The sequence below is a fragment of the Hemitrygon akajei genome, chromosome 5 (genome assembly GCF_048418815.1).
Source record: "Hemitrygon akajei chromosome 5, sHemAka1.3, whole genome shotgun sequence".
Classification (NCBI taxonomy): domain Eukaryota; kingdom Metazoa; phylum Chordata; class Chondrichthyes; order Myliobatiformes; family Dasyatidae; genus Hemitrygon; species Hemitrygon akajei.
Window position 1 is genome coordinate 153,794,681 of NC_133128.1, and position 27,726 is coordinate 153,822,406.

At 41.2% G+C, this 27,726-nt stretch overlaps 1 protein-coding gene across 1 annotated transcript in view; it reads right to left on the minus strand.

Annotated features, from left to right (window-relative positions):
- Positions 1–27,726, minus strand: part of LOC140728338 (inactive phospholipase C-like protein 1) — a 315,913-nt gene that overhangs the window by 248,469 nt on the left and 39,718 nt on the right. The window contains exon 2 of the mRNA XM_073046922.1: positions 13,403–13,502. The gene's annotated coding sequence lies outside the window, so the exon portion shown is untranslated. The remainder of the gene's footprint in view (positions 1–13,402; positions 13,503–27,726) is intronic.

Consider the following 27,726-nt stretch of genomic DNA (forward strand, 5'->3'; position numbering starts at 1 on the left):
ACTTATGGACTCCTTGTTTAGTTGCCTGGTTTTGAATCAAATTATACATACAAGATATAAATTTTTTAATATTTCCTTTTTGAATTAAAATTTCTATTTCTTTAGATTTCGGCAATAACATTGTTTGACCTAGTTTTTCTCTTATATAAGCCCTTAATTGAAAGTAACAAAATAAAGTGTTATTTGATATTTTATATTTATTCTTTAGTTGATCAAATGACATTAATATACCTCCTTCAAAACAATCTCCTATATATTTAATCCCTTGTTGAAACCAATTATATAAAAGTTGATTGTCCATTGTAAAAGGAATAAGTCTATTTTGAATTAAAGATCTCTTTGCTAATAAAGATTTTTTTGTCTCATCATCAACATTTATCTTATTCCATAAATCAATCAAATGTTTTAATATAGGAGATTCTTTCTTTTCCCGTATCCATTTAGATTCCCATTTATATATAAAATCTTCTGGTACGTTTTCTCCTATTTTGTCCAGTTCTATTCTAATCCATGCCGGTTTATCTTTCTCAAAAAAAGATGTAATAAATCTAAGTTGATTTGCTTTATAATAGTTCTTGAAATTTGGAAGTTGTAACCCTCCTAGATCAAATTTCCATGTCAATTTTTCCAACGATATTCTTGACATCTTACCTTTCCAAAGAAACTTCCTCACATATTTGTTTATCTCTTGAAAAAACTTCTGGGGTATCCCATATTCTTAATTGCCATGTAGAACCTAACCCTCTGACTGCCCTTTTTGGTACCTTGGGTGAGGCAGACATGCATTTGAATCTGACTAAACACCAAACACTATCTTTTGCCTCTCTTTTGGCTAGACGCTTAGTTCTTCTCAGGTGGAGAGATGTTGCCACACCCACTCATGCTCAATGGCTTAGTGATATCATGTCCTGTTTAGACCTTGAAAAAATTCATTATTTGCTTCTCAATTCAGACATAAAGTTCCATAAGGTGTGGGGACATTTTCTTGAATACTTTCATAACTCCCCTTTTGATTAAGTTTATTCTTTTTTTCTGTACCATAATCCCTTTCTTTCAGCTTTTTTTCCTGTAAGTTTTATGGTTTCTTTTTGATGGGAATTACATTATAGGTTTGGTAGTAGGCATTATACTTGTTTTAATATATATTTACAGCTCTGTGGGGTTGAACACTCCAATTAATTTTTTTTTACATATTGTAATGGTTGGCCTGGAGTTTCATAGTGGGAGGGTGAGGCGGATACTAACTTTATATGATTTTATTTTGGGTGCTGTTTCCTTATCGTTATGAATTATATATTTGATACATTTGTTTTGCACTGTATTAATCTTCATTTTGTTGATTTTTTTGTAGTTGTTTTGTAGAAACACAATAAATAAATAGATAGATAAATAAATAAATAAATAAATGCATACATACATACATACACATATCCCTAATGTTTTAGCCTCCACCACCATCCCTGGCAAGTCATTACAGGCACCCACAACTCTCTGTGTAAAAAACTTACCACTGATGTCTCCCCTAAACTTCCCTTCCTTATCTGTGTGGATTGGCATTAACATCTCCACCTCGTTAACAATTAACACTGGCACACCTTAGGATGTGTGCTTATTTAGACCACTGCTCTATTCTCTACATCCATAACTGTGTGGCTAAGCATAGCTTAAATGCCATCTATAAATTTTCTGATGATACAATCATTGCCGACAGAATCTCAGATGGAGGGGAGAGGACATACAGGAGCGAGATATACCAGCTAGTAGATATACCTTGCACTAAATGTCAGTAAGACCAAAGAGCCATTGTGGACTTCAGAAAAGGTAAGACAAGGGAACACACATCAATCCTCATAGAGGGATCAGAAGTGGAGAGAGTGAAGAATTTCAAGTTCCTGGGAGTTAATATCTCTTGTGGACCTAACCTGATCCATACATTTGATGCAGCTATAAAGAGGGCAAGTCGTGGCTATATTTCATTAGGAGTTTGAGGAGATTTGGTATGTCACCTAAAACACTCAAAAATTTCTACAGATGTATTGTGGAGTACATTCTGACTGGATACATCACCATTTGGTAAGGGGGAGGGGGTGGCTACCGCATAGGATCTAAGTAAACTGCAGAAAGTCATCTCCATCATGGGTACTAGCCTCCATAGTACCCAGGACATCTTCAAGGAGCAGAACCTCAAAAAGAAGCATCCATCAGTAAGGACCCCCACCACCCAGAACATGCCCTCTTCTCATTGTTACCATTAGGAAGGAGGGACAGAAGCCTGAAGGCAAACACTCAGCAATTCAGGAACAGCTTCTTCCCCTCTGCCATCCGATTTCTTAATGAGCATTGAGAACCTGAACACTACCTCACTACTTTTTTATTTCTGTTTTTGCACAACTTATTTAACTACCTGATATACATATATACTGTATACTTACTGTAATTCAGTCTTTTATATTATCATGTATTGCATTGTACTGCTGCTGCAAAGTTAACAAATTTCGCAACATATGCTGGTGATATTAAGCGTGATTCTGATTCTGAATAAAATAATAACCATAATAGGATCAGTGAAAGACCGCACCAAATGGGCATTCAAATTGCAAAAGGCAACAAACTGTGCAAATACAAAAATAAATAATGAAATAAACATTGAGAACACGAGATGAACAGTTCTTAAAAGTGAGTCCATAGGATTCAGTCATGGGGCAAGTGAAGCTGAGTGAAGTTATCCCCTTTGGTACAAGAGCCTGATGGTTGAGGGGTAACGACTGCTCCTGCACCTGGTGGGGAGGACATTACCCATAATGGACTGGCCAGATCCACTACTTTTTGTAGGACTTACTGTTCAAGGGCATTAGTTTTTCCAAACCAGGCTGTGATGCAGGAGTCAATATGCTCTCCACAACACATCTATAGAAGTTTGTTGAAGTATTAAATGTCATGCCAAATCTTTGCAATTCCTAAGGAAGTATGGGTACTGGCAAGTTTTCTTCATAATTGCACACATGCTGGGCCCAGGTCCTCTGAAATTATAACACAATTGAATTTAAAGTTGCTGATCCTCTCCGCCTCTAATCCTCCAATAAGGACTGGCTCATGGACCTCTGATTTCCTCCTCCTGAAGTCAATAATCAGCTCCTTGGTCTTGCTGACATTGAGTAAGAAGTTGTGGCACCATCTAGCCAGATTTTCAATCACCCTCCAATATGCTGATTCGTCACCACCTTTGATTCAGCCTATAACATTGATACTGTCAGCAAGCTTGAATATGGCATTGGAACTATGCTTAGCCACACATTCTTAAGTGTAAGGTGAGTAGAGCAAGTGGCTAAGTGGCTTTGTGGTGCACATGTGCTGGGTACCACCCTCTGATTCCTTCCACCGAGCATAAATTCTGTCTTTTAGAATCTCAAGGTACTTTCCCACCATTGATGTTAGGTTCATTGGCCTGTAGTTTCCTGGCTTATCCTTGCTGATCTTGAATAATGGCACAGAGTTAGCCACCTTCCAGTCTTCCAGTACCTCACCTGTAACTAATAATGCACAAATATTTTTGCCAGTGCCAAGTAATTTCTTCACTATCTTCCCACAATGACCAAGGACACACCTGGTAAGGCCCAGAGGTTTTATTCACCTTTATATACTTTAAGACCACCATATCTTCTCTTTCATAATGAAAGTGTGTTCCAAAATATCATTATTCTCCTTCCTGAATTCCTTAGCTTTCGTGACCTTCTCCGTGGTAAATACAGAAGAGAAATATTCACTTAAGACCTTACCTATCTCTTGTGACTCTAGACATAGACACACAAATCAATCCTTAAGGGGGCCTTTATTCTTTTACTCTTAATATACTTAAGGAATCTCTAAGGATTCTCCTTTACCATATCTGCCAAAGCTATCTCATGTCTCAAGCTAGACCTGATTTTTATCCCTTAAGTGTATTCCTACATCCTTTGATCCCAGCTGCCTAAACCTGACATATGCCTCCTTTTTCCTGATCACAACATCAAATCCCTCATGAATCAGGGTTCCCTGATCTTGCCAGCCTTGCCCTTCACTCTAACATGAAAGTTTTCCTATCGCACTTTTAAAAGCCCCAGATATCCCTTCACCTGCAAAAGCCTCTCCTAATCAACTTTTGCAAGTTCCTGTTTCATGCCATCAAAATCATTTTTACCATCTGAGAAAGATTTTCCCACACCTAATCTTTTTTCAATGATGTAAGAAAGTAAGTTGATGATTTAGCTTCTTGCTATTGCTTCCATCATAAGATCATGACTTATCTCTAAACCTCACCTCCACATTCCTACAATAACCCCTAACATCTAGTTCCCATAGTATTCAAAAATCTGTCTGAAATGTACTCAGTGAGTGAGTCTCCAGAGATTTCTTAGCTAGAAAATACCAAAAGCTATTTACCACTTGGGTAAAGAAAATTACCTTTATCTCAGTTCTGAGTAGCCAACTCCTTATTTCACAATCTCTGGTAATAGACAACACATTAAGGGCAAAAATCACCCCATATCTACTATAGCAAATGTTATATGTTTTGTATATTTCAATAAAATCACCATTCCTCCAAATTCAAGAGTATAAGTCAAGTCCGCTTAATCTCTCCTCCTCAGACAATCCCTTGCCTCTATGAAATCAATCTTGTGAACCTTCTTTGCATCTATTACAAATACAGTAAAAACCCAGTTACCTGGCATTTCACCACCTGACATACTCTAGTAGGCAGAATCCAAAGATCTCTGTCTAAGTAGGAATATATCTGTGATTTTTTTCAAGAGAAATAGGAACAGCGCTAGAGCACACAACCTTTTAAGCCCACTTTGCCATTCATCAACATCATACCTGACCTGAGAGTCATAGAACAAATAGCACAGATATAGGCTGTGGTCAACACCATGCTAAACACTGTGCCCACCAAGCTAGTCCAATTTCCTATTCTATATCTCCAAGCCCTATCCACCCATTCATCTACTTATCCAAGTGCTTCTTAAATGATACTGTTGTACCTGCCACTGACAGCTTATAGCATATACTCACCACCCTCTGTGTGAAAAAGTTGTCACTCAGGTCCCTTTTAAATCTCGACCCTCTCAACCTAAATCTATGCTCCCTAGTTTTGGTTTCTCCTAAACTGGGGAAAAGATTGTTATCATCATCTCATCTAAGCTTCTCATCATTTTAGGTCTAATCTCAGGTCACCCCTCATACTCCTATGTTTCAAAGTATGAAGACTTAGCCTGGCCAACATCTCCCTATAACTCAGGCCTTCGAGTCCTGGTAACATTCTCATTAATCTTTTTTGCACTCTTTCCAGTTTGTGTATAAGATGATGACAGGCATTGATCGTGTGAATAGTCAGAGCTTTTTCCCAGGCTGAAATGGCTAACATGAGAGAGCACAGTTTTAAGGTGCTTGGAAGTAGGCACAGAGGAGATATTAGGGGTAAGTTTTTTTACACAGAGAGTGGTGAGTGCATGGAATGGGCTGCAGGCGATGGTGGTGGAGGCAGATATGATAGGGTCTTTTAAGAGACTTCTGGATAAGTACATGGAACTTAGAAAAATAGAAGGCTAAGCGTAACCCTCGGTAATTTCTAAAGTAAGTATGTGTTCGGCACAGCATTGTGGGCCGTATTGTGTTGTGCTATAGGTTTTCTATGTTTATATGTTTCTATCTACATTTTTCCTATAATAGGGTGACTATTCCAAGTGCAGCCTTAGCAATGAGCTAGACAACTATAACATAATGTCCCAACTACTATTCTCAATGCTCTGACTGATGAAGGCCAGCATGTTAAATAGCCTTCTCACCACCCTGTCTACTTGTGATTCCCCTTTCAATGAACAATGCACTTATATTCCTAAATCCTTCTGTCCCATTACACTCCTGTTAGATACCCCCCTTCTCCAGCCCTGTATCACTTTCAGCAATCAACTTCCCAGCTCTTTACTTCACCCCCTCCCTCTCAATTTCACCTATCACCTTGTGTTTCTCCCTCACCTCTCCCCCACCTTTTAACTCTACTCCTCATCTTTTTTTCTCCAGTCCTACGGAAGAGTCTCGGCCTGAAAAATTGACTGCACTTTTCCATAGATGCTGCCTGGCCTGCTGAGCTCCTCCAGCATTTTGTGTGTATTGCTTGGATTTCCAGCATCTGCAGATTTTCTCTTGTTTGTGATTCCATTACACTCCATAGTGGCTTGCTATTCATAGTATTTCTCATGGTAACTTTACTTTGCAAAATGCATCACCTCACATTTACTTGTATTAAAATTCATTTGCCTCTCCTCGGTTCATTTCCCTAAACGACCAAGATATTCTTGAAATGTATGATAACCTTCCTTACTATCATAAACATCTCCTAATTTCATGTCATCTGCAAATTTACCCATCAAAGCTTGTGCGTTCACTTCAAACTCACTTACATAAGTAATGAATAATAAGGGTCCCAACATCAACCCCTGAACCACACCACTAGTCATTGACCTCCATTCTGAGAAACAATTTTAAGTACACCTTACTTCATACCTCCATGCCAATTTGGAATCTATCTAACTCGCTCTTCCCAGATTCCATAAGACCTACATAACTTTCAAGTATAGCCAACAATATGGGTCCTTGTTCAAGGCCTTGCTAATAAGCAAATAGACAACATCACTGCCATACCTTCATTCATCTTTTTGGCTATTTCTTCAAAAAACTCCACAGGTTCATCAATCACGACTTCCTACACACATAGCCACGCCAATTCCTTCTAATCAGGAACACAAGAGATTCCGCAGATACTGTAAATCTTGAACAACACATAAAACACTGGAGGAACTTAGATGGTCAGGTGGCATCTATAGAGAGGAATAACCAGTTAGTGTTTTGGGCTGAGACCCTTCAACGGGAGTGGAAAGGAAGGAGGCAGAAACCAGAATAGGAAGGTAGGGAGAGGAGAAGGAATACAAACTGGCAGGTGATAAATTAGACCAAATGAAGGGCAAGATGGATGGTGGTGAGCATGAAGTAAAAAGCTGCAGGTGATAAGTGGAAGAGCTGAAAAAGGAATCTAATATGAGAGGACAGTAGATCATGTAAGGAAGGGAAGGAGGAAGGGTACCAATGGGAGGTAATAGGCAAGTAAAGAAAAGTAAAAGGGTAACTAGAATGGAGAATGAAGAAAGAAAAGAGGGGAGAGGAAGAGAAATTACCGGAATTCAGAGAAATCTATGTTCATGACATCAGATTGGAGGATACCTGGACAGAATATGAGGTAACCTTAGCTTGACTTCTTTGTGCAATAGAAGAGGCTATTATTTCCCTCCATAAATGACTCCTGACTTGCTGAGTTCCTCCAGCATCTTGAGTGCATTCCTCCTAATGAGAATCTGATCATCCGAATGCTGGTAGGTCCTGTCCCTCAGAATTCCCTTCAGTAACTTACCCACTACTGATGTCAGGCTGACTGGCTTTATCCTTACTACTCTTCTGAATCATGGAACATCAGAAGCCATTTTTCAGTCTTCACAAGTGGCTAACCATGAAGTAAATATTCTCACTAGGGACTCTGCCATTTCTTCTCTAGCCTCCCGCAAAGTCTCAGGATGCACTTGGTCAGGCCCTGGAGATTTGTCTACCTTACTGCACTGTAAGGCTGCAAATACCTCCAACCTGATAGTATGATTATCCTTAAAAACATCTTCATTTGTTTTCCTTATCTCTCATACAACTATAAATGGTGGAGCAGACTCAATGGGCCAAATGGCCTAATTCCTCTCCTATATCTTATGGTCTTATGATCTTATGACTTTCTTCTCAGTAAACACTAAGGAGAAATATTCATTAAAAATCACACCCATCTCCTGCGGCTCGAGACACATACAGCCTTGCTGATCTCTTCCTAGCCACCTTTTCACTCTTAATATAGCTATAGACTCTCCTGGGATTTTCTTTAACTTCACCTGCCAGATCCATCTCATACCTTCTCTTTATCCTCCTGATTTCCCTCTTAAGACTGTTCTTAAATTTTATACTAATCAAGGAATTTGCTTGATCCTGACCTAAGTCCAATGTATGCTTCCTTCTTTTGCTTGACCAGAGCCTCAATATCTCCTGTTAGCCAGAACTCCCAAAACTTTACATTTACCCTTCATACTAACAGGAACATGCTACTCATGAACACTTGAATCACATTCTTAAAGGTCTCCCACTTGCCATTCATTCCTCTTCCTTCAAATAAGCTTACCCAACTGACCTCTACTAGATCATGCAACACACACAAAATGCTTCTCCCTATAGATGCTGCCTGACCTGCTGTGTTCCACCAGCATTTTGTGTGTGTTGCTTGAATTTTCAGCATCTGCAGATTTCCTCATGTCTACTAGATCATGTCTAATATCCTCAAAATAAGTTCTGCTTCAGTTTTACATCCTAACCTGTGGACTTGTCCTATTTTTTTCCTTCACTGTCTTAAAACTAATAACATAATGGTCACTAGAGCAAAAGTGCACTCTACTGCCACCTCAGTTACTTCACTGCCTTGATACTTAAGAGGAGGTTCAATATTGCACCCTCCCATGCAGGCCAGTTCATGTATTTACCCAGGAAACTTTCCTGGACAAATTTCACAAATTCTACCCTGTATAGGCCTTTAACATTCTGGGTGGTTTAGTCAATACTGGAGATATAAAAACCCCAAACTATTGCAACTCTATTATTCATACAACTTTGAACAATTTCTCTAAACACCTACTCCTCAAGTTCCTGCTGACTATGGGAAGGAGGGCTATAATAAAGTCACACTAGAGTGACCCTCTCCTTTTTTCTAAATTCTACCCATATGGCCTCTCTGGGAATATCACCTCTAATACTGCTGTTACAACCACTCTTATCAAAAAGGTTACACATCCTTACCTGTACCTCTATCATCTTGTACCTCAGCAACATTTTCCTCCAATATCCCAATTTCATTTGATCTTTGTATCCATAAATCCATAAATCTGCTTTGAATTGCACTCCACAACCACCCCCCCCCCCGATGGAGAATTTTGAAGATTTGACACTTTGTGTGAAAAAAAAACATTGACAGGACATTGTCTTTCCAATATTTTTATTAGTTTCTACATAGAAGAATACAGATTACAAGAAAGTATGTATAAAAGGTCAAAAAAGATTTTTTAAAACTACCAATTATATTATATCTGTTCATGATAACAATCTCATTACCCTGTATTAATTTAAGTTCATCAATAGTTATATTGAAATATACTAATTTATTACCAAAAAAAAAGAATCTAACCCCTACCAAGACCGAAGCTGTTTATTAAGGAGAAAAGAAGGCAATAAAAGGAGAAAAGAAAAGAAGGACATTGTCAAGAGGTGTTGTCTCAAGAAGGCATCCATCATTAAGGAGCTTCACCATCCAGAGCATGCCCTTTTCTCATAACTACTGTCAGAGAGGAAGTGCAAGAGCCTAAAGACACACACTCATCAATTAAAAAATAGCTTCTTCCTCTCCATCATCAGTCTGGGATCCCATAAACACAAACTTATTATTTGTCTTTTGATCTACTTAATTTTGTAACATATATTAATTTTTTATATCTTACACTACACTAATACTGCAAGACAGCAAATTTCACAGCCCAAGTCAGAGATAATAAACCTGATTCTATGACTCAAGCATAGATCTTTGTGATTATCCCGAAGTTTCAGCCTGTAAACTTCAGAAGGATCCATTTATTCTTACTCTTTGTTTTCTATCTAATAACAATTCTCAGGCATGGCAGTATATTTCACCCCCACCCCCACTTCCTTACAGTCTAACTTTGTGAATCAATGTTCCCTATGGGAGTTTATCAAAAATTCCAAAATTCATTGGTGTCCCCTCATCAGTTCTACAACTCACATCCTCAAAGAGTTTCACCTGATTAGTCATTAGATCTTCATTTCATAAACCCATGCTGACTCGGCTCTATATACAATTAGTGGCCACTTTATTAGGTACACCTATACACCTGCTTGTTAATGCAAATATTTAACCAGCCAATCATGTAGCAACAACTCAATGCATGCAGACATGGTCAAGAGGTTCAGTTTTGTTCAGACCAAACAACAGAATGGGATAGAAATATGATCTAACTGACTTTGACCATGGAATGATTGATGGTACCAGACGGGATCTGAGAAACTGCTGGGGTTTTCACGTACAACAGTCCTAGAACAGGGTTTCTCAACCAGGGTTCCATGGAACATTGGGTTCTGCAAGAGGTCACTAGTGGTTAAGCAAGAGATCATGGTCTTTTGAACTACATGCTATGCTGGTGCTCACAGTGATGGGCATTTACAGAGCAGCCCCATTAACAATCTTGTTAGAGGTCTGACAGTCCAGTACGACAGTGTGTAGTAGGACTGTGTTTATTCTCAGTTTTTGATGCGAGATAAGAGAGGCTATTGAGAGGAGAACAGTATGCTGATAGTTGATGAGATCTATATTACATGGAGGAGAGGATGACAGGCTGATAATTGCTGAGCGCTGTATTGCACAGAAGGGTAAATAGTAGGATGATAATTGGTCAGTACTGTATTGCACAGAGGGGATGACAGTGGGCTGATGAGGAGTATGAAGTACGTTTTCCAAGCATTGAACAGACTTGCCCAATTCAGGCTGTGACATCAGCCTCTCCTTCCTGATGAGATTTACTGGCCTGCCCTGGACAAGTACTGGAGTCCTGTGAAAGAAGAGTGTTCTGCCATTCATAAGAGAGCAATGAACACTTTGCTGTTGTTTTCAACTTCTTACATGTGTGAACATGTTGAGAGTGAAATGTGTGTGTACTTTTCTCAAGTTCAACCCAGAATTGAATATTAATGCAACAACAAATAAGCATAGATTTCACATACTAGGCTTATATTTGAGACTGATCACATCACTTAGTAAGAAAATGTATTTTCAAAGTCATGTATAAAACTGTGTCTTGGGATATATTTTCATTCATATTTCTTTGGCTTATAGTTTTTAGTAACTTTACTGTTCAACATTGTCAATCAATTTTCATGTAAGTAGCATTAATTAAAAACAATTTGCACCCTTTATTTAAATTAAATCCATGGAGCTTACTTTAAGAAAAATTAAATCCCATTTAGGCTTAAGCCGATTATTTAACAGAAATTTATTATATTTGCCTCATGAGTTTTTAAAATTTATGAAAGGGAAAGAAAGAGACTAACTTCAAGAATTTCAAGAAAGGTAAGCTAAGCGTAACTACCTGTTTTTTTCTAGAAAGTTTGGCTAAAAATTCATTCTCTGCTTAAAGGAGTATTGGATTATTATATCAACAACTTACTGTGAGCTGTAGCTAAAATAATTTTTATGCAGGGATTCCCATAGACCTGAAATTATTCCAAGTGTTCCTCCAGGGTAAAAAGGTTGAGAAAGGCTGCTCTAGAGTTTACAGAGAATAGTGTGAAGTGTGAAAACAGTGTGAAAAACAAAAAAAGTATCCAGTGAGTGGCAGTTCTGTGGGTGAAAATGCCTTGTTAATGAGAGGTCAGAGGAGAATGGCCAGACTGTTCAAGCTGACAGGAAGGCGACAGTAACTCAATTAACCATGCATGACAACAAGTGGTATATAGAAGAGTATCTCCAAATGCCAAATCCTGAAGAGGATGGACTACAGCAGCAGAAGACCATGGACATACAATCAGTGGCCAGTTTATTAGGTACAGGATACCTAATAAAGTGGCCACTGAGTGTATTATTCCATATATTATCAATCCATTTTAGATTCCAGCATTTTCCGCACTACTAATGTAAGGCTAAAGCTGCTAAACCTTCTTTCTCTCCCTCCTTTCTTAAATATTGGGGTCATATTTGCCACCCAACAATTCACAGAGATAGTTGTAGAATCTATAGAATTCTGGAAGATAATAACCAGGATCAAAGCAAGGATGTAATGTTGAGACTTTATAAAGCACTGATGAGGCCTCATGTGGAGTATTGTGACCAGTTTTGGGCCCCTTAGAAAGGATGTGCTGAAACTGGAGGTGCTTCAAAGGAGGTTCATGAAAATGACCCCAGGATTAAATGGCTTGTCATACGAAGATCATTTGATGGTTTTGAGCCTATATTCAGTAGAATTCAGAAGAATTGAGGGTAAATCATTGAAATCTTTCGAATGTTGAAAGGTCTTGAAAGTCAAAGATCAGAGGACACAGCTTCGGAATAGAGAAGCTGTCCTTTTAGAATGGAGATGAGGAAGAATTTCTTTAGCCAGAGTGTGATGAATCTGTGGAATTCTTTGCAATACAGTACTCACCAATTATCATCCTACCATTTACCCTTCTGTGCAATACAGCGCTCAGCAATTATCAGCCTGTCATCCTCTCCTCCGTGCAATATAGATCTCACCAACTATCAGCCTACTGCCCTCCCCTCTGTGCAATACAGCACTCTCCAATTTCAGCCTGCCATTCTCCCCTTCGTACAATACAGATCTCACCAACAATCAGCATACTGTTCTCCTCTCAATAGCCTCTCTTATCTCGCATCAGTCACTTTGTTTCTTCCCAGGGGTGACAGTCACCCAGCAACCTGCCTCCTGCAACTTATGGGTGGCTACCTCCCCATAGCTTTTATCTATCAGCTTCTCATTCTCCTGTATGAGCCAAAGGGCACCCCTGGGAAGAAACAAAGCATTTTGTCAGAGCTACTCTCACTTAAAGTCACATGTGGGAATTCAGAATTCTGGCATGAGCTCAAGAAAATGCTTGAAATTCACTAGATGCACCCCAGAGATGTACACACACTCGTAACAGCAGTGCCCAATGAATATATGGGACAGTATAGCCCAGGGAGTGCAGGATGGTGCATGGGTATCTGCAGTGAATGCCAATAATAAAGAGAGATATCGCATATTTAAAGGGAAAGCAAGGCAGCTACAAGAGGGAAGTGAGAATAACAGGGGGAACAATAATGGCAGTGATTCAAAGAACTGATAAGCCAGCCACGGATTATGCAGGACGTAAATATTGAACGTATGAGGAATATTCAGGGATGGTTCATCCAGGGAAGGATGACCCAGTCTCCTTGAAAATGAAGGAGTCTCCTTGAAAAGGAAGGCCACCAGGAAGTTTCAAATTTGGGGGTACTGGTGGGATTGACCTACTCCGCGATAGTATCATGGGCAGTGTGATAGACCAGAGAAGTCGTAAAGTGGCTATAGTAATGTAGCTCCTGTGACATCACAGAGAACTTGCTTTGTGTGCCAGCAGCTGGATCATGTAGCAAGAAACAACTGGAATAGACATGGGAGGGTACAGGAGATGATTTATTACAACTGTGGCTTCTCAGGCCATGGTTGGAGGCAATGCCCTGAAAAAAGAGGAAAATGCGAAAATCACTCACCAAAGCGGGCAGAATCCACAGCGGCACTGTCTCTTTCCGATTAGAACTGGTGAGGTCAGACAAGCAGCTGACTGCAGCCTTTATTGCCAGTGGTGGTCATCTATGGATGTATACAAGAGATTTATTAGGGGGCCAGCAATGTCAAATGTTAATGAACACAGGGTCAACAGTATTGATAACTGATCTGCCTTTGCCCATGACTGGAGAAGTAACTTACATTTCCAGTGCAGCAGGTGAAACAATGAGGATAGAGAGAATTCAGCCACAGATACTTGAGATTGAGGGAGTGCAGCTTCCTGCAGATTTTTGGGTGTGCTCAAACAATGAAGGCACTATCCTGGGGATGGACACACTGTGTAAGGCAGGTGCTATCATAGACTCTACAAAAGGAGAAATAACATGGGCAAGACAGGGACACCAACATGTGTAATCTGCAAAGCAACTAACATGGCACACAGAGAAACAGCAGCCCCAAGCAGAGAGGAGAGACAGAGCAATGGTGGGAATCATACCAGGAGGTCCCAAGGGGAGGGGCCAAGCACAGTCAGGAGCTATTAGAAGTAGTGCAGCTGCCTGAGGAGGTAGCAGTGTTTAAAGTAAAAGCTCACCAGAAAGAGGATGGTAAGGAGCAGAAAGGGAATGAGTGGACAGACATCAGTGCAAGGAGGGCAGCAGAAGAACAAGAAGCAATAGAAATTATAATAGCACAAAAAGAAACTACAACTGTGAATTTAGTAAGATTACATGGAGATGTGAAGGACCACTGTAACCAGGTAACACATTGAGAGATCAAGCAAAGCAACAGCAACATATTGCAGACCAGAGGGAGTTTGAGGGAGGGAAGACAGCCCTTCTATAGCCAGGTGACCAAGTCATGGTAAAGGAGCTGGTTGAAAGGACAGGTTTCACTCCCAGGTGGATATAACCACAGGTGGTGTTCTAGATGAATAACACTTGTCAGTTGCAGCAGCCAGTGGAAACACTGGACTCAGGTTAAACTGTATAACCCACCTTCTTGTCACCCTCACAAACAGAGCAAGAGATCAAGTGTACTTGGTAACAGTGTCATTGAAAAGAACCCAAGTGATGAACACCAGCTGGCTGCATCAGACCTGACCACAGCTGATGGAAGCAGACCCACATCCAACACAAAGGCATGAGACACTGGAAGAGCATGACAGCAAGCTGTGAATAGTACAATGGTAATGGTACTCTGTAATAAGGCTGGTTGCTGAAGGCAGATGATTAGTAGTACAGCATAGAATAGAAAAAAATATTGTGGAAAACAGATAGGAAGGGATTTGAGTCACAGCAGAAACATCAGGTTCCACAACTTTGATAGCATGGAAGACTGAGAAAAAGAAGAAATTGCACATGGTACCTGAAGGTAGTCATCCCAGCCTGAATGGGGAGTGAATGTAAGTGAGCTGGGCCCTCTCAATGGATGGGACAGCAATTGACTGAACAGTCTGGAATGGGTCGAGGTCCTTGCAGTCATTCATATAGAGACCACTCCAACCCCTCCTGTACATCGATGAGAAGGCCTGTGAGCCTGATACATTTACCTTGCTGGTACCCCAGACCAGAAAGTAACCACTGATAGCCACAGCAGAATTCTAGCTATAAGAAAATGAAAGGGTGAAGATAAAGCAAACATGAGGAAATCTGCAGATGCTGGAAATTCAAGCAACACACACAAAATGCAGCAGTCCAGGCAGCATTTTGTGTGTGTTGGGTGAAGATAAAGAATGTGATTGAACTACAATTGACCAGCAGGGAAGGAAGGCATACAAATGATGAAGCTGCATTATAAAGACTTGATCAAATTTCTGCTTAGAGTCCTGGAGATAACCATTAGGAGTGGTAGCGTAGATGTAGATGCACATAGAGTAATTGGGGAGGGGTTCCAAAGCAGCCCTATTTGATTAGACCCTGCTTAAAGTCTGGTCTTTCCTGGAACAAATTTATTTCTGTCCAAGAAGGCCAAGAGGAGGGACTGTTAGGGAGTATTCTGGAGTTAGGCAAAATAGCAAAATATTAACTTCAGCAACCAATCTTTAGATCTGAACATGGATTGTAGATTAAGTTTAAAATGCACCCCCTGAACAATAGGTTCCTAGAGCCGTGGACCGCAGGTAATTGAAAAACAAGACAATGTTGATTAACATTCCTTTTGGATGTTTGGAGTGTGGGTTGGAAGAAGCAAGTGTGAAAATTATATGTAATTCAAAGGAAGCATTGTAGATATATTGTAAATATACAATTTTTCTTTGATCTTTAGCATATAAAATGTCTTGTAATATTGGGTCAAACAGGCCTCTTCCTTCAGAGAGTGTTTCATTTTGTCAAATAAAAGATTACTTTATATCTAACAGTTGCATCTCTCTAGTGACTTTGTTCATATTACAACTGTAAGGCCTGTCAGGAGCAGAATTATTCTAATTAGGCCATTTAGCACATTAAGTCTGCTCCACCATTTAATTATGGCTGATTTCTTTTCCTTCTCAACTCTTTTCTCTTGCCTTCCCCCTCATCTCTGTTCTGAAGGGTTATCCTTCTATTCTGAGATTGTGCCCTCTGCTCCTAGACTCTCCCACTAATGGAAACATCTTCTTCATATCCACTCTATCTAGCCCTGTCAATATTAGGTAGATTTCAATGAGATCTCACTCATTCTTCCAAATTCCATCGAATACAAGCCCAGAGCCATTGAACAATCTCATATGATAACCCTTTTATTTGCAAGATAATTTTTGTGAACCTCTTTTAGACCCTGTCCAATGTCAGCACATCCTTTCATAGATATAGGACCCAAAACTGCTCACAATGCTCCAAATGCATCTGAGCAATGCATTATAAAGTTTCAGCATTACATCCTTGCTTTTATATTCTAGTCCTCTCAAAATGAATGCTAACATTGCATTTGATTTTTTTTACTTCCAACTCAAACTGCAAGTTAACCTTTAGGGAATCTTGCACTAGGACTCCCTAGATCCTTTGCATCTTCAATTTCAGAATTCACTCCCCATTTAGAAAAGAGTCTAAGTTATTTTACTTCTCCTAAAGTGCATGATCATACAGTCCCTATGCTGTATTTCATCTGTCACTTCTTTGTCCATTCTCCCAATCTGCCCATGTCTTTCTGCGGACTGCCTACGTCCTCAACAATACTTGCCCATCTACCTAACCACAAACATGGCCACAAAGCCAGCAAATCTGTCATTCAGATAACTAACATATAATATTAAAAGTAGCAGACCCAACACCAATCCTTGCTTAACACCACTAATCACCAGCAGCCAACCAGAAAAGGCCACCTTTATTCCCACTTTTTGCCTTCTGCCAATCAGCCAATCTTCTAGCTATGGGTATCTTTCCTGTAATACCATTGCTCGAATTTTGTTTTACGGCCTCATGTACGGCGCCTTGTCAAAGGCTTTCTGAAAATCTAAGTAAACAACATCTAGTGACTCTCCTTTGTCTATCCTGCCTGTTATTTGGTGCAAAGTTGGAGGCACAATGTTTGCAAGTCTGAAAGTCCTGGACCAAGGACTGGAAGACTGGAGGCCCAGAGTAAGCCTGTCCTGGGATTGGAGGTGTGTGTGTGTCTGTGACAATGACGGGGGGGGGGGGGGGGGGGGGGGGGGGGGGGGGTGTGTGTGTGTGTGTGTGTGTGTGTGTGTGTGTGTGTGTGTGTGTGTGTGTGTGTGTGTGTGTGTGTGTGTGTGTGTGTGTAAGAGAGAGAGAGAAGATGAGTGTATTGGCAGGGAAGAAGATGTTTGTTTTGCTGTTGTTGTTGCTACGATTGTTCTCCTGAACGGTGTGAGCATGTTATGTTAGTGCCGTAATGTGTGTCAACACTTGTGGGCTGCCCCCAGCATATCCTTGGGTGTTAATGCAACTGATGCATTTCACAGAATGTTTCAATGTTTACAGTACTGTATATGATAAATAAAACTGAACCTGAATCTGAATCTCAAAGAATTTTGACGGATCTTTCCAGCAAGATTTCCCTTAAGAAAAGCATCCTGGCTTCAGCCTATTTTATCATGTGCCTCCAAGTACCCCAAAACCTCATCCTTAATAATGGACTCCAACATCTTGCCAACCACTGAAGCCAGCTAAGTGGCCTATAATCTCCTGTCTTTTCCCTCCCCCACCTCCACCACCCCCATTCTTAAAGAGTGGAGTGATATTTGCAATTTTCTAATCCTTTGGTACCTTTCCAGAATCCAGTGATTTCTTGAAAGATCACTGCTAATGCCTCCACATTCTCTACAAATACCTCTTTTAGAACTCTGAGTGTAGTCCATCTGGTCCAGGTGACTTATCTATCTTTAAACCTTTCAACTTCCTAAGCACCTTCTCCTTAGCAATAGCAACTACACACACTTCTGCTCCCTGACACCGCTGAATTTCTAGCCTGCTATTGGTAATTTCCATGGTGAAAACTGGCATAAAATACTTATTTAGTTCATCTGCCATTTCTTTGTTCCCTATTACTACCTCTCCAGTATCATTTCCACACATTCCAAAGTCCATTCTTGCCTCTCCTTTACTCCTTATATATGTGAAAAAGTTTTCATGTCCTCTTTTATATTATCTGCCAAGACAGATTTTTGGTGAAGTGCAAGAGGGGCTGGGCAGGGCTCCAAGAAACATCATCGGATGAACCTAGCAAGAAATGGCTCTATTTGTCTCTTCCAGTTGTGAGAATCCTCACCACTTTGAGAAATACAAAGATAGATTTCTATCCTCACCTAATATGCCCAGATGTCCTGAATGACTCAGGCATCCATTCATTTATGTGTTAAGATAGTCCTGCAAAGAACATAATAAGAGATTATTATGTGTCATCTGGAGTCATGCAGTTTAACATTGGTGTCTTACTTTAAATTAATTAGTTGTATTATTGTCACATGTACCAAGATACAGTGATAAACTTCTCTTGCATACCATCCATACAGATTAATACTTTATAACAGTGCATTGAGGTAGTGCAAGGTAAAACAATAACTGAGTACGGAATAAAATGCATCAGCACACAGTAAGTGCAATGCAGCTAGACAGGAAGGTGTAAGGTCACAACATAGTAGATTGTGAGATCAAGAGTCCATCTTACCACATTAAGGAAACATTCAATAGACTTATAACAGTGCGACAGAAGCTGTCCTTGAGTCTAGTGTTATCGACATTCAGGCTTATATATTTTCTATCCTACAGGTCTGGGTAGGATCTTTGATTATACTGGCTGCTCAATTCAAGCCATAAGAAGTGTAAACAGAGTCCAGGGAGGGGTGTTGGTTTCTGTGATATGCTGAACTATGTTTATAACTCTATGCAGTTTCTTGCAGTCATGGGCAGAGCAGTTGCCATAAGCTGTAATTCATCTATATAGAATATTTTCTATGGAGCTTCGATAAAAAATGGTGAGGGTCAGAGGGGGCATGTTTTTGACTAGAAAAATGTCTAGAGTTGCACATTTTTGTATTAGAATTTGTACTGTGGTGGGAATCATTTTGTTTGGAGTCACAAGACTATGGATGCAGGAAATTTGAAGCAATATAGTGGGAAGCTGAAGGATTGTAGTGGGTCAGGTGGCATTTATGTAGCAAATGAAGCGTTGACATTTTAGATTGAGATCATTCATTAGGATTTGGCTTTCTATTTGGATTGGGAGCAATGATTCTGCAGGCCCCTCATGATAACATTTCTGCAAGTGCAAACTGTTAGAGCGATTTTTGGGTTTAGCACGTTTGCATTTAGCAAATGACTTAGGCCATCGGTCTTTGAGTATAAACTGTGGACTGCAATTCTGAACAATAGGTTCCTAAAAGCTGTGAATCCCAGACTAGGCAATGCTGATTAAAATTCATTTGGATGTCTGTTGTGTGGATGCGAATCGAGAGTTGTTAAGTTTGTGTGTAGTTTCAAAGAAAGCATTGTAGATATCCTTTAAATATGGAATTGCCCTTTAGTGTTTAGCACATAAAATATCATGCCCACATTAGTCAGCCAGACCTCCCTATGATGCCTGCCGTACCTTGTGTTGTCAAGTAAAGAAGGCTCTTCGTATATCCCAGTACTTTCCTCCAGGGACTTTATTCACATAACAACATTCAGTGTCAGGAATGGGATGCCTTCTGTTTTTACGGGAATAAAGTCATCGGAAAAAAGTATTGGTAGGTCCAAAGCAGCTTCTTTATTGGACAACACTAAGTACAACAGGCATCATTTGGAAGCACTTTCAGTCAAAAGGTCAGACTTGAACACTGGTGGCCAAACTCATTTCCTAGACATAAATGTGCTAAACTCAAAAATCGCCCCAACAATGGCACTCCTGGACAAAAATAAATTTGTACCAGGAAAGGCCAACTTTAAGGAGGTTCTATTCAAATAGGGCAGCAAAAATAGCTCACCTCAGAAATCCACACCCCCCATTACGTTATGTGAATCTATATCTATCCTATTATCCTTAATCACTATCTACTAAATGTTAAGCAGAGAGATTGCTCCATAAATTTGAACAACAGTGTTTTGAAATGCATTGTCGTCCGTATGCCTGTTGTCTCTTCCCCTGTTGGCCGACTGCAGCTTAATCACATTCCTCGTTTTTCCCCTTCATTATCTAATAGCTAAAATTCTCTCCTTCCAGGGACACCAGCAAGGTAATAGCATCAAGCTGACAAGCCCTCTCATCAATGTACAGTCATTCACTAGCCCAACTGCTGGAAGGGCCCAGCTTATTTGTATTCACTCCCCATTCAGTCTGAGAGTAATTGCCTTTTGATGCCATGTGCAATCTTTCTCAGTCTGCCACTCTGTAGAAGTTGTGGAACCTTTAGTCTGCTTTAAGTTAAATCCCTCCCCATCTACCTTCCCCAATATCTTTTTTCTTCTATGCAAATCAACTAATCATCTACATTCAGCAACTGGTTGTTATTACAGAGTACCGTCACCATCACACTTTAGTTTGCTATTCACAGATTTCTGTCATGGTCTCTGTGTATTCTGCCTTCACGTTTCCTTTGGATGTGTTTCCATTAACTGTGGTCAAGTCTGGTGTGGCAGGCTGTTGTTTGTCTCTTAAATGCTCAGTAATTACACGGCTATTGGAAACATATAATCCCCACTCTTTCTGTGGGAGAAACTAGAGGTGAGTCCTACAGTTTAACCTGAGTCCAGTATTTCTACTGGCTGCTTGTTAATTAGGTTCCTTGTTAAAAGCACCATCTATGGTCTTACCCACTTTTGCCATGACTTAGTCACCCAGCTGTGGGAGGACAATCCCCTTTTCCTTTTGCTGTCTTTGAACAATGTGCTGCTGCTGTTCTGCTTGGTTCTTCAAGTTTGTTACAAAGGTCTTTCACATACTGTGTCATTCTATCCCTATAAGCTCCAGGCTCACCACAAACTGTAATTACCCCATAAGGGAGTCACATTGCTCGCAGCATCATTAATTCACAGGGGCTGAGGCCCAGCATTCAGTTTGGGGTTACTCATAATCTCATCATGTTTCCTGGGAATATATCAACCCATGTCTTTCCTGTCTCAACTATAGCTTTGGCTAAGGCATTCTTGATTGTTCAGTTCATCCTTTCTACCATTCCTAAACTCTGAGGGTGGTAGGGTACATGGAATCATTTTCGGATCCCTAACAGTCGGCACATTTCCTTCATCACTTTCCCTGTGAAATGTGCTCCCTGATCCAAATCCACCTGAACTGGGGCTCCACACCTTGAGAGGATTTCCTGAACTACAGTAGAATCAATTCAACGATACTGGTGGTGTAGTCCCTTGTTTGGAAAGGCTCTACACACCGGGTGAAGTGATCCATAATTACTTGACAGTAGCTTTACCCCTTCTTTTTGGCAGGAGGCCCATGAAGTCCACCTGGATGTTTTCCCAGGGTCCCCTTGGCTGTGGCTGATTTGCCAGCTGTAGCTTTATGTGTTTACCGGGGTTATGCTGGGCACAAATGATGCAACGGTGGCAGAATTCCTCAACATCCCCACCCAACATTGGCCACCACAGGCCTGCCAGTAGGTTATTTTCAAGCTCTGCCTTCCCTGATACATCGCCCCATGATAAAACTTCAGTAGTATCTGCCTAATGCATGGTGGGGCCACCATGACCTCTTCCTTTCTATGTGTCCAGTTCCCATCTGGTCCTTCCTTTGCTCCCCCTTTCTCCTTCTATTCTGCTTCCACTTCTTCATATAATTTTACTTAAATGGCCATGTCCTGATAGGCCACAGCTGTAGCATATCAATGTTTACCCTCCCACCTCTATTCAAGCAGTTCCTTGCCACGTACCCCAGCTGCCAACCACAAACAAACCCTCATTTTCATCACAGCAGCTGCATCCACTATAGCCACTTTACAATTTCTCTGGCACCTTCCTTGGTCTATCTTGCTGGCCCAAGAATCGATCGCAATGTAGGTTGACCCCACACTATCCCTAATTCTGAAACTTCCTGATGGGCTGAGCTCAGGCCTTCCTTCATCATTTTCAGGATGACTGGATCGTCCCTCTCTGGATTATCTAACCCTGAGTACTCCTCAGGTGCTTGATATTTATGTTCTGCATAACCCATGGCTGTCTCATCAGCTCTTTGAATTACTGCCATTATCATTCCCCAGTTACTCTCACCACCCCTCAGTCACTGCCTCACTTCCCCTTTGCAAGAGTGATATCTTTCTTCATTGCTGGCATTCCTGTTAGTTGCCCATGTACAATCCTGCACCCCCTGCGCCATCCTGTCCCACGTATTCCTCCGGCACTTCACTTTAACCAACACATATATATCTTTAGGGAGCATCTAGTGAATTTCACACATTTCCTCAAGCTTGTACCAGAATTCTGAATTCCTACAGGCAGCTTTAAGTGGGGGCAGCTCTGACAAAATGCTCTGTTTCTTCCCAGGGGTGAAGGGCTTATAAATGGTCATAATCAAGGTAGAGGGCTGGCTCAGCGTTCTCAAACTGACGTTGCCTGACCTCAATAGGTGTCATCCTGACAGATATATCTGGGTAAAACCTCTTCCTGAAATATCTCCATACTAATTACCACACTACGCAAAATATAAATGACAGGCATCAGTTAAACAGCACATACTTAAAACCACAGTGTATGTATTCTGCAATCTGCCAGTTTTGAGCAACTGAACCCATCATGCCTGCTGTATTCTCATTCATTCTCTCTCTCTCTCTCACACACACTCACTCACTCACTCACTCACACAGCCCTCACAATAAGTAAAACAGGACATGTAGAATCATGGTCCTGGAGGAACGTTGTTTCGTTTTTACTGTGTACAGTACCAGCCGTTATGGTTGAAATGACAATAAAAGCAACTTGACTTAACTTGAGTATATATGTCCCCACTAGAGTCCCGAGCCTTCAATACCAGCCATCTCACCAAATTAACACACGTTTTGTCTCTTACATAAACACACATGCACATGCACACTCTATTTCCATATCTACCAGTTCAGCTCTCCATGTTTCTGTGTACCACTGACCCAAGCAGATCCAAGTGTGAGTGCAAATTTTAAACATACTCACCTACTTAGACTGCTAAGATTACTAGCCACATGTTGGGTCACATGAAGGTATCCCACTCCTGACACCAAATGTTGTTGCCTGAGTAAAGTCACTGCAGAAAAGTACTGGTAGATATGAAGCAACTTCTTACTTCAACAACATAATGTGCAGCAGTCATGATATGGAGGCACTCTCAGTCGAAAGCTCTGGCTGGCCTAACTTGGCACTCGATATTATATGTGCTAAACATAAAAGGACAATTCCTTATTTACAATGTACAAGGGGTGATTGATAAGTTTGTGGCCTAAGATAGAAGGAGTCAATTTTAGAAAACCTAACACATTTATTTTTCCTACATTTATACACTTAGTCCAGCGGTCGTGGAGCATACGGATCTGTTCTTTGTAGAAGTCAGCGTTTTGGACCTCCAGAAGTGGTCACAGCAGGGGTGATTGATAAGCTCGTGGCCTAAGGTAGAAGGAGATGAGTTGTTTACTTCAAACTGTCGACATTTTCACTCAAAGAGTTGAACTGCACATGCATGTAACGGGAGCTGTATAACTCATCTCCTTCTACCTTAGGCTACAAACTTATCAATCACCCCTGCTGTGGACCACCTGGAGGTCCAAGATGCTCTCGTTACACACACATGCAGTTTAACTCTTTGAGTGATAATGCAGAAAGTTTGAAGTTAATAACTAATCTCCTTCTACCTTAGGTCACGAACTTATCAATCATCCCTGCTGTGGACCACTTCTACAAAGAAGGGATCCGTATGCTCCATGACCGCTGGACTAAGTGTGCACATCTAGGAGGGGACTATGCTGAAAAATAAATGTACTAGGTTTTCTAAAATTGACTCCTTCTACCTTAGACCACAAACTTATCAATCACTCTTCATATCTACAATGCTTTCTTTGAAACTACACACAAACTTCACACCTCCCGATTCACACCCAAACCACAGGCATCAAATAAATTTTAATCAGCATTGATTGGTTCATTCATAGGCAAAATAAATTTGTACCATTAAAGGTCAACCTTAAGAAGGATCTATTCAAATAGGGCAGCAGAAATGGCCTGCCTCGGAAATCCCATAACTTTATGTGAACCTACATCTATCCTATTATCCCTAATCACTATCTACAAAACACTAAGCAGAGAGATTGTTCCTAAAATTTGAACAACAGTGTTTTGAAATGCATCGTCATCCATATGCATTGTTGGCTCTTCCCCTGTTAGCTAATTGCAGCTTAATCACATTTCTTGACTTCACCCCTTCATTATCTGATAGCTAAAATTCTCTCCTTCCAGGGGCACCAGCAAAGTAAGAGCATCAGGCTGACAGACCCTCTCATCAACATACAGGAAAGGGTTGGGGCGGGACATAGTTGGAGGCAGAGTTGCAAAAAAGAGGAAAGAAAAACAGGTGAAAGTCACAACTGACATGCAGTCTCTCAGCCCATCAGTGCCCAGTCTGGCCAATCTGACTCTCGATCAGATCACAAAGCAGTAAAGACAGTAGGTCAGGAAAAGATGTAGCAGCGGCTCCCACTGCCAGCACTGGTGACCCATGGATGTACACAACAGCATTGTTAGGGGGCCATCAATATGATATGTTAGTTGACACAGGGACATAGGTATCAATAACTGACCTACCCTTGCCAACAACTGAACAGGCGGTAAGAGGGAAAACAGTGAAAGCAGAAAGAAGCTGTCGCAGATACTCAAAATCAGTGGAGTGCAGATTCCGATGTATTTCTGGACCTGTCCAAATAATGAGGGCACTATCCTTGGACTAGTCATCCTAAAGGGAGCAGGGGCCATTATAGATTCAAGAAAGGGAGAAATAATATGGACAAGCAAGGGGCAGCGAACAGAGAACACAACATAACCAGCATAGCTGCACTGACAGCTGTACAGGCTATAGTGAAGGAACTAATCACTAGGGGATACTCAGAGAAACTGCATCAACTATTAACCCGCCTATATGGCCAGTAAAGAAGCCCGATAGATCAAAACTATACCACCCTTAATAAGACTACACTGAAATTGGATCCCATTGTGGCAAGCCCTGCAGCAATCCTGAATAGCCTGTCTCCAGAACATAACATTTTTTCAGTCCTAGCTATCACTAATGAATATTGGGGGCTCCCCTTAGCTAATGAGTCCTAAGACCAATTTGCCTTCACGCTGGGTGGGTAGCAGCATAAATGGGTCAGATTATCCCCAGGATTCCACAATAGCCTTGCCATTTTTCATAAGGTCATGGCACAGACTTTGCAAAATCTCAATCTAATGCCCTTCTGGTCAACCAGCTTACAATATGTAGATGATCTACTATTTGCTTTGGAAGATGAAGGTCATCATTTAGGGGTGATAGCCAGTGTTTTAGAGGTACTGCGATACAAGATGTTGAAAATTAGTCCACAAAAGACTCTGATAGGAAAGCAAACTGTCCAGTATCTAGGCTACACCATTTCCCAGGGGAGGAAGTACATGTTAGATGACAGATGTTCAGCAATCAGCTTCTTGTTCCACCAGTAAACGTATGGGGAGTGAGGAAGATAATGTGTCTATTTAATTACTGTCATAATTTCATACCAGGGTTCTCAGCATTAGTGGCCTGGATACAGGCCTTGATTAAAGGAGGGATGCCCCTACAGGAGGATGTAAGATGGTGGCCAGATGAGAAAAGGCTTTTACAAATATTTAGAAATCCTTGGTCTCTGCATTCAAGCTAAGATTACCAGATGTGGCTCACTCCTTTCACCTAAACTGCAGCAGTGAGGGAGGTACCACAATGCAGTAGTGGTGCAGGACCATGGGGTCACAAGAAGGCCAGTGCCATATTTTTCAAGGGAACAGACCCCATTGTAGTAGGACTTCCCCACAGTGTAGCAGCTTTAGACTGCACTGCGTGAGCAGTATGAGTAAGTGAACCAGTTGTAATGATGGGACAACTCATACTACACATACCCCATACCATTCTAGAGCTCACAATATAGGGAGGCTGAGAGCAGTCACCAACAGCAGAACAGCAGGTATTCATTACGGTTACCGAATACCACAACTGCTGAAAGCAGTGAGTCTGCCAGCAGAGGTGGCATAATTAATGTAAAAGCTCACCAGAAAGGGGAGAGTCAGGAGCAGATAGGAAAGAGTGAGGAGCAGAAAGGAAATGAGTGGCCAAACATTACTGCGAAAAAGGCAGCAGAGGAACATGAGGCAATTGAAATTGCAAGTGTGCAGGGAAAAAACGACAGAAGCCAGTTTAGTAAAATTATATGAAGAGGAGGAAGCAGAAAGAGAAATGGCTGAGAAAGGGAGGGACCAGATGGGAGCTGGACACACAGGGAGGAAGAAGTCGTGGTAACACCACCAGGTATTGGGCAGATACTACTGAAGTTACATCATGGAATGATGCCTCAGGGAAGGCAGAGCATGATCATGGATTTATGGTGGCCAGGGATGGGCATGGATGTTGAGAAATTCAGCTGCCGTTGTATCATTTGTGTCCAGCATAACCTTAGTAAGGGCGTACAGCTACAGCTCACAAATCAGTCACAGCCAAGGGGACCCTGAGAAAACATCTAGTGAACTTCACAGGGTCCCTGCCAAAAAGCATGGGAAATGCTACTATCAAGTAATTATGTATCTCTTCACCTGGTGGGTAGAAACTTTCCAAACAAGGGACTGCACCACCAGCACTGCTGCATGGATTCTAGTTCAGGAAATCCTCCCCAGTTGGGGAACCCCATTTCAGATGGACTTGGATCAGGGACCTCATTTTACAGGGAAAGTGATGAAAGAAATGTACCAACTGTTAGGGATTCAACAACAGTTCCACATACCCTACCACCCTCAGAGTTCAGGAAAGGTAGAAAAAATGAACCAAACAATCAAGAACACCTTAGTCAAAGCCATAGCTGAGACAGGAAAGACATGGGTTGATGTATTACCAGGAATCCTAATGAGATTGCAAACAACCCCAAATCGAACGCTGAGTCTCAGCCACAATGAATTAATGATGCGGAGAGCAATGTGACTCCCTTATGGGTAATTACAGGTTGCGGTGAGCCTGGGGCTTACAAGGATAGAATAACACAGCATGTAACCAACAAACTGTTGAAGGACCGAGCAAAACAACAGCAGCACATTGCTGATCAGAGAGAGCTGGAGGGAAAGGAGATAGTCCTCCCACAGCCAGGTGATCAAGTCAAGGTGAGAGTGCTGCTTGAGGTTTGCTCCCAGATGGATAGACCCACTGATGGTACTTTTAACAAGTGACATTTGTATCTGTGTGCAGACTCGGCAAGGCAGCCAGTGAAAACACTGGACTCAGGTTAAACTGTAGGACTCACCTTCTAGTTGCTCCCACAGGCAGAGCAGGGATCAAGTGTACCCAGTAACCATGTAATTATAGAGAATCTAAGAGATGAACACCAGCCAGCCACAGTTGATGGAAACACACCCACAGGAAACACAAAGGCAGAAGACACCGAGAATGTGACAGAAACCCCTGAACATGCTATAGTGTGATAGTGATGGTACTCTGTAATGAAGGCTGGTTGCTGAAGGTAGATGAATAGCACAGAATAGAAAAAATATTGGGGGAAATAGATAGTGAGGGTTTTAAGTTAAAGCAGAGACAGCAGGTTCCACAACTTCAATAGTATAGCAGACTGAGAAAGATTGCACGGGGTATCTGAAGGCAATCACCCCCAGTCTGAATGGGGAGTGAATAGAAGTGAGCTGGGCCCTTTCAGCAGTCAGGC